Raw genomic sequence first — 9,358 nt, 5'->3', positions numbered from 1 at the left:
GAAGTTATCAACAATATGGTGAGGATTTTTTCCCAAACCCTTGTTCAAATATAACTTGTGTGATTCTTAGTAGAATTAAATCATTCTAAATGTTTTCAAATTCATTTTACAAGCCATTATATTTATGGTCGTTCTTATACTTTTCATTTGCACAAGTGACCAAGAAAATTTTCCTTCACATTTCACACCAATAAATCTTCACGATGCACAAAAATATAGAAGAATTTCCTTTAAGAAGTACTTTGTTTAACAGTGCTTTTTTAAATGTTTGTGGTGGTCACAGACCCAGGATGAAAATTCTGGATTCTATTTCTGGGTAAAAAAAATATACATAAATATATTTCACAATTTGTCTTTAAAAATCCCTCAAATTATTATGCTGTCTGCTATCAAAATACTATGAAGTGATTCTCTCATTCCTATAATAGATTATTAATATTAAAGAAAAATATTCATTAATATTTTATTCTATTCAGTCTTTACTGTGAAAAAATAATTAATGAAGATAGGGTATTATACATAGAATACTGACTTTAATAATATTCTGCCTAAGCCAGAAGGAAAGATGAGAAATTATCTGATAGCCATAAACACAGATGGTACAAAAGAAAATCTGGAAGCCATTCTGCCATTTCTAATATTCAAAAAAATAATCATGGCAAGCAGTCATCTCTGAAGAAAAGATAATTTATCTTGTAAATTATATTCTTAAGCAATTTTGTTAAAGATGAATCAAGTTGCTCAATATGGCAGATCATGTGGATGAGCTTATTCAGCATTTGGTCCAAGATCCACTCATATATCTTCCAAAGGATGCCTCCTAAAAAGAAGTCCACAAAGAGAAGACAATAACACTGCTAAAGCTGGAAATCTAAATTTCATTTCAATGATTGCTTACAGCTAGGGTGTTAGATTTGATTTTCATTTTAGTATTGCTGTGAAACTTGGAATTCATTGGGTGGTAACTGAGGAGAGAAGAAGGGTTGGAGACGGTCCTGTGGGTATGGACTGTGGCAGGGAAGGTGCTTTCAAGGACTGTAGTTATATTGACAGGATCCCATTTCAAAAGGCAGTTCCCTTCCCACTGCAAAAGGAACAGCAAATACAGTTTAGGGGATGATTGCTGGAAGCTTGCTCTGAGTTTATCTGCTCATCCCCTCTTACTGATTCTGAGTGATTTAATGCCCAATACTGACTCATTGTCTGTTTCACCTTGCATGTATCATATGCCTTGCAACTTAACCCTGACTACTGTGCCCACCAAGGTCATTTTTATTGTTACCTGGTATTTACCTTTGTACAATAGTTCAGCGCATCATATAGTCTCATTGTTTTTATCTTCATTACTCTTGTTTGGGGGATTTTACTCCCTCAACTGTGTCTTCTTAAACTCTCAGTCAGTGCACTCAGTCTCTGTTCCCCAACCTGTCCATGCTGGGGATGGTGAAACAACCTCTCTGAAAAATGTGGATATTTAAACTTCTGACCAAAGCAACTGCTTCAAGAAGTGGATAAAACGCTCGATGTTAACCAGTTATTCGCTAGGATTGTTATATAAAAACTGAACGACTTTGTTGCTGTACAATGCAGTGAATGTTTTTTTACAGGAAAGAGACAAGGGAAGAGGCTGTGACAGAAACTCTGAAAATAGAAATCAACAAGGAAGACAGCGCCTGGCAGAAGAGGTCTTCAGCTCCACTCCTTGGGCCCAGGTAATCAGAAAACTTCCTTCCATTCTATAAGATTTCCAAAAGGCAAAAATTACATAGTTTTGGTGCAGAGAGTTATTTTTTATTTCTCATCAATTCTTTAAAATGATACTTCCTTGTCCTTTAATTTCTAATTTGTGATGAGTTGACTTCTGCATGAAGTTGGACATTACAATTTTGATGGAAATTACTCTCTTCTTTCCATTCTGAATATTGTAAATGTTTTGTGCTCTGATTAAAAAAAACCTACTGTTCTTCTGCGTGATATTTCAGAATAAAAATATCTTCACATTGAATTCTATCTATATTAAATGTTGAAAGGCAGTAACCAATAGATTTTTAATTGTGCTACCTGAATGCCTTCCAGAAGTGCTTTATTCCTATTTCTCAAATAATTGAATGAGCAAATTTCAATAATTTATCACATTTAAAAGGACTAGGGAGAATTTCCTCCTTAACCCCTTTTTACATAATTGGAAGTAAGTTTGGTATATTTAGCCCGTACTTTGAATTCTAAATCCTACTTAGTTTATTCACAAGTATTTCTCTCTAAAATATTTATCTTAAGCTCTAGTCCTAACTTCTGCAGATAATTTCATTCTGTGTATTTTATGATGTGAGCATTTAATAAATATGATACTGGTTACCTCAAATCGATTCAGCCATGACTTACTTCATTACGTTATGTAATGTGGTAAGGGAAAATGATCTTAAGCTGTGTTATTTAAGAATATATAACTATTTTAAATAAGAAATATTATTTCAAAATTATATAAGGAAAACAGTACTGATCAATGAGAAGAAAAAAAGAAGACTATAATTTAAAAGTTGATCACTTTCATACAGAATTATTTCTATATCAAGTGTCAAGGACAATAATAAATAAATGTGTATATAATGATTCTGGAGTAGTTTTCTCAAATCAGTAAGTTTGCTTTTACAAAACAGTAAATATATATGCTAATAGAGCATTTGTTTATGTTCCATAAATTTTATTTAATGAATAAATCATCAAAAATATCTAGCTTGCTTTTTAAGTAACTTTATATAGTTGAAAAGCACATGAAAGTAAATAAGGGAGCAGGAGGACAGAGAGAGACTGATGTTATATACCTGTAACATTCCATCAACAGATCTGGCATTTTTCTTCATATTTCTTTCATTTTCCCCTCTCATTCAAGAACCAAGTGTTGATAGACGTTCCAATTCAAAATTCCTCAAATTCTGTCCAATTCTTCATCCCCACTATCACCGTTTTAAATCAGGACTTTGTTATCTTTTCTCAGTTGCATCTTAACAACTCACCATAGCCAGATTATTATTTCCTCATCCACACCACTACCATATTTATCCTGCTACTACTAAGAATTTATACTATTTATATATTAAACAAACAATCTACAAGGATACATGGTACAACACAGAGAATATAGGCAAGATTTTATAATAACTAAGTGGAACATGGCTTTTAAACATTGTGAATCACTATGTTATATACCTGTAACTTATGTACCTCAACTATATCTCAGCAAAAAAGAGTGTAAGTGCATCTATGTGTGTGTGACATATAATACATTCACAGATGCATATGAATATGTTAAATTTATGTGTGAATGTGTGTGTCCCCCTTTCAACATGTCCACACAGTCTATAGGTGTAAAATATGAATATCTTTACATGTTACAGGAGACCTTTCATAATTCAACAAGAGTTTGTCATTGGAAGCTGTCCAATAAAACCAAATTTTATACTAAGATCATTAAATTTACAGATTATGCACTTTCCTTACACTGAACTATGTGCTTAATTTCTTTCTCCTTTCCTACATATCCTCTACAAACTGTAACATATCAAAAAAACTTGCACATAAAATTTAAGTTCAAAAATTTCCTTTTCTGTATCTCTTGTCTTTTACTCCTTTCCCAAGCAAAATTGGTTATTTTTCTCCTTGTTCCTAGAGTGCCATCTACCTACTTCTCATACCAATTAATATATGTAAGTATAAATATGTGTGTTTCTTTATGTGTTTAAAGTTTTTATTTTTATATGCTTAGATAGCTAGAAGGCTCTGTTCCTTGATTTAAATTTTGTCTCTGTATTTCCAAACTCTTTATAATGAGCAGAATATAAAATAATAACTTCAGAAATGTTTCAATATTTAATGAAAAACTCTCATTATAGAATCCTCAAAGATTCTTTAAAAAATAAAAGAATGCAGGTAAGGTTACAATGTTAACTTTAAGAAATCATGTGGAATGTTTAAGAATATTTGTTATCTTTGCATACATGTAAAATAGATGGACAGTAATTTCAAGTTCATTTATTCTGCTACCCTATTAAATTGGTCTCAAAAAGAAGGCCTCATTAGTGGTAGAAATAGAAAATATTTATGCAGGACATACTGTTTAATGATTCACTACTTTGCATACAAGTGAGGTCAGAAGGTCCTCTAATGAAAACCAATGTGCTTTCTCATATTCATCACTGAGCTTTATCATGTTATGAATGGCACGTGCTATGACAGCAAGTTTTAGATTCTTATTAGTAAGCATCCTGTTGGAATTCTAAAGAGTGAAGATTATAACACCTTAGCAAATATGGATACAAATCATACAATTACCTATTTTAAAATGTTGGTTTTTTAAACACAAACATGTGGAGGATAAATATACTACTGAACAACCAATGGATCACTAAAGAAATCAGAGGAAATCAGAAAACATGATCCTGTACATAGAAAATACTAAAGATGCCACCAGAAAATTACTAGAGCTCATCAGTGAATTTGGTAAAGTTGTAGGATCCAAAATTAATATGCAGAAATATGCTGTATTTCTATAGATTAATAACAAACTATCAGAAAGAGAAATGAAGAAACCAATTCCATTTACCATTACACCAAAAAGAATAAAATACCTAAGAATAAACCTACCTAAAGAAGCAAAAGACCTGTACTCCAATAACTGTAAGACACTGATGGAAAAAGAAAAATTAAGAAAACACACAGATTGAAAGATATACCATGTTCTTGGACTGGAAGAATCAGTATTGCTAAAATGACCATTGTACCCAAAGTAATCTACAGGTTCAATACAATCACCATCAAATTACCAATGGCATTTTTCACAGAACTAAAACAATTTTTTAAAAATTTGTTTGGAAACACAACAGACCCTGAATAGCCAAAACAAACTTAGGAAAGAAGAATGGAGCTGGAGGAATCACACTCCTTCCAGTGATTTCACACTGTATTACAAAGCTACAGTAATGGAACAGTATGGTGCTGGCACAAAAACAGACACATACATCAATGGGACAGGATATAAAGCCCAGAAATAAACCCACACACTTATGATCAATTAATCCACAACAAAGGAGGCAAAAATGTACAATGGAGAAAAGGGTCTCTTCAGTAAGTGGTGCTGGGACAGCTACATGTAAAAGAATCGAATTAGAAGATTCTCTAATATCATATACAAAAATAAACTCAAAATGAATTAAAGACCTAAATGTAAGTCTGCATACTAAAACTCCTAGAGGAAAACATAGGCAACACACTCTTTGACATACACAGCAGTATTTTGGGGGGATCATCTCCTAGAGTAATGAAAACCAAAGTAAAAATAAACAATGGGACCAAATTAAACTTAAAAGCTTTTGCACAGGAAAGGAAACCATAAAAGAAAAGAAAAGGCAACCTAGGGAATAGGAGAAAATATTTGCAAACAATGCAACCAACAAAGGGTAATATTCCAAACTACACAAACAGCTCATACAGCTCAATATCAAAAAACAAAAACAAAAACAAAAACCAATCAAAATTTTAAAAATGTGTAGAAGATCTAAATAGACACTTCTCTGAAGAAGACATACAGTCACGCTGGTTAGAATGGACATCGTCATGAAGTCTACAAATAATAAATGTTGGAGAGGGTGTGGAGAAAAGGGAACTCTCCTACATCACTGGTAGGAATGCAAATTAGTGTATCCACTAAAGAGAACAGTATGGAGGTTTGTTAAGAAACTAAAATTAGAGTTACCATAATGATCCAGCAATCCTACTCCTGGGCATACAGCTGGAAAAGATAAAACTCTAATTCAAGAAGACACATGCACCCCAATGTTTATGGCAGTGCTATTTACAATAGCCAAGACATGGGAGCAACCTAAATGTCCCTTGATAGATGAATGGATAAAGAAGATGTGCTATATATACACAATGGAATATTATTCATCCATTAAAATAATGAAATAATGCCATTTGCAGCAACATGCATGGATCTAAAAATTATCATACTAAGTGAAGCAAGTCAGAAAGAGAAAGACAAACACCATATTATATCACTTATACATGAAAATTTAAAAATGATATAAATGAACTTATTTACAAAACAAAAATAGACTTACAGACATAGAAAACCAACATGGTTACCAAAGGGGAAAGGAGGGTAGGGATAAACTAGGAGTATGGAATTAACAAATACATACCACTATATATAAAATAGATAAACAACAAGGATCTACTATATAGCACAGGTAACTGCATTCAGTATCTTGTAATAAGCTATAATGGAAAAGAATATGATATATATATAATGGAATCACTTTGCTGTACGCCTGAAACATTGTAAATCAACTATACTTCAATTTTAAAATTTTAATTTAAATTAAAAATAGTTTTTTTATTGCAGCTGAGTTCTATTAAAGATGAGAAAACAAACAAAAGTGGGAACATACATTTATAGGATTTACATAACCACCTGAAACTTACAAAGGAACATTTATTCCATCCAACAAATACTTGCTTTGTTATATAAACTCAACCAAATTAGAATGTTATAATTCTAAGAAACATACAAAATTTGAAAAATAATTCATTTAATGAAGAAGCCCAGAAATTTTTGTGAATTAGTATTACATGCAGTCAATTGTCGTGCAATGTGACTGTTTCTCTAAACACACACACACACACACACACACAAACTGACACTCATGGAAAGACAAATTTGTTGGAGAATACAAATGGGAATAAAAAAACCAATTAAACTCTTATTTAACCTGGATATTAAACAAATATCATTATTTGATGTGTAAAAACCCACCATCAAACTCCACTTTGAGCTCTCAGTGATAATGTGGACTTAGAAAAAAGATGACATTGAATATTTTGTCCTAAAATGCCTGCTCTTTTATATATAAATAGAGGCAGCAGGAATAGAGAAGGAAGGAATCATATATTGAATAGAATACAATTCATAGTCCTTAATTAAGTATAATAATTACCATAATTACAATTCAGAACCCACCATTATATTAGACTAGGCCTCTATTTTGTGTGATAATTTAGATTTCAGTTTGAATTTCTCATCCACTGCAGTCTGTTTTGGCACTGCCTCCATTTCTAGGATAGACCACAGTGGAGAGTATTATATATGAAATTTGCCAATTAAAATTTTAATGATCACTCACAAGATTTTAAACATACTCTCATTGCAAATCATTTTTATCTGTCTACAGCATTAAACGCAGTCTCACTCTGCTGTACCATGTCCATAGATAATAATGAATTCTGCATTTGTTATTTTCCTCCTGGATGTCTGTAGATAAATTTTATGCAAACCCGATTTATTTGTTGTTTTAAGCTATCAGGTTGTCTACAAACATCCAGAATTTGTATTTGTGTCAACTTGGCTGAGCCACAGTGTCCCAATGCCAGGTCAAACTTTATTTTGGGTGTTTTGGTGAAGGTATTTTTGGGGTGAGATAAGCTTTCAGTCAATAGACTCTGAACAAAGCAAACTATCCTCTACAGTATGGGTGGGCCTCATCCAGTCAGTTTAAAGATGTACCTTCCCAGACCAAGAAGGAATTCTGCCAGCAGACGGCCTTCAGACTTCAACTGCAGCTCTTCCCGGGGTCTCTAGCTTTCTGGTCTCCCCTGCAGTTTTTGGCCTTATCAAGCCCCCATGATGACATGAGCGAATTTTTCAAGATAAATCTCCTTCTGTCTATATACACATTATGTCAGTTCTGTTTCTCTGGAGAATCCTGACTAATACAGGGACTTACACAGAGCTTCTAGAAAACTATAATAAAACTGGGTTCCAAAACAGAGGTAACATTTGACTTTACCTTAACACTTGCTAACTTCTTAACTGGTATCGTTGCCAGGTTTGTCATTATTGCATCAGGTTTTTGGTGAAATGTAATTAAATACAGTATCTGTGAAATATATTGGATATAGATAAAAAGATTTGAGTAAATAAGAATCAAACCAATAAATATTACTAATCATTACATTTATGGTCTTATTGTACATATGAGTTGATGTCTCCTATATGGATTATTAACAACTTATAATTAATAAGCATGACAATGTAGCTAATAAGCATTTATTGAGTATTCACTGTTTACCAGGCCTTAAGCTATGTACGGATCACCAGTTCATGTAAATCCTCAATTCATGTCAATTTATTTGGCAATATCTAACTCCCATTTTTATTTTCAATCATGCTAGAAGATTCATTTGCCAAATTTACTACTACATATGTTCTGCAAACTTTGCCGTCTTACAGCATATGATATCAGAACCCCACATTTTCAAGGATTTAAAACTTCAGCTCATTCTTACAAAAAGCATGCACACAGTGTCCCAGTTGATTCTTTATTTTGGATGAAACATAATCTGACACTGTTTTACCAAACACATTTTACTGGTGACTGATTTGAAAGATTGTACTGTGGGTAGGTTAAGGGCATAGTCTTTGGAGCCAGAATGTCCGGGAACATATCTTATCCCCTCTACTGTCTAGCTGTGTGAACTAAGTCAAATCACTCAAACCTCTGGGTCTCAGTTCCTCCATGTGGAGCAATAGGATAGTAAAAGTATCCACCTCAAAGGGTTTTTGTGGGGTTTACACTAGTTCATACTTGCAAAGCTCTTGAACAGTCATAAGTATGGTACAAAGGTTTGGTAGTACCACTCTTATTTTAAGCAATAATTTAACACGTTATAAAATAACCACATGGAATTCTATTCTCTTTGATAAAAATATAAACTGACTGTAATATTAAAGTGATATTTCACCTGTTACTGTTTGGATTACTTTGTCTGTTGTAAACTTTATCTTATTTTTCCTGCCATTCAGTTTACCACTCTTGCTCAGTCAGCCTGATAAGCCAACCCCCATTCCAAACAGAAATTCAGCCATCCATTATGTGAGCTCTGTTATTTAGGATCAGTGGTTAATGGATTTCTGATGTAGATGGAAGTTTTTGTGTAACTGAGATATCACTTTGACAGATGAGGTCACAATAGCTTTAACTGATGTTCTTTCAAGCCTGAGGGCTGCCTGCTCACAGGTTCAGCTGAAGCATTTCAGGCAATGCAGGGGACCTAGCGGTCCAGATCATTCTATATAGATACACATTTTTATTTTTAAATTTTGTTTCAAGGCTTTTAATAAGCTTTAAAAATTGATAAAAACAAAACTCTTGTTCATTAAACATTATCTTTTTAATGGATAGTTTGAAAGGATTGGACATACTCAGTACAATGAAATGGTGTCTTTGATGTAATTTTTATTAATTTGAATTCAAAGTTATTAAGTTCAGTATCTTCTTTCTACAAGCCCTTGCTATTTCATTTA

Source organism: Camelus ferus, chromosome 1 (genome assembly GCF_009834535.1).
Source record: "Camelus ferus isolate YT-003-E chromosome 1, BCGSAC_Cfer_1.0, whole genome shotgun sequence".
NCBI classification, from domain to species: Eukaryota; Metazoa; Chordata; class Mammalia; order Artiodactyla; family Camelidae; genus Camelus; species Camelus ferus.
The sequence above is the reverse complement of the archived record's forward strand: the minus strand, read 5'-3'. Positions refer to the sequence as shown.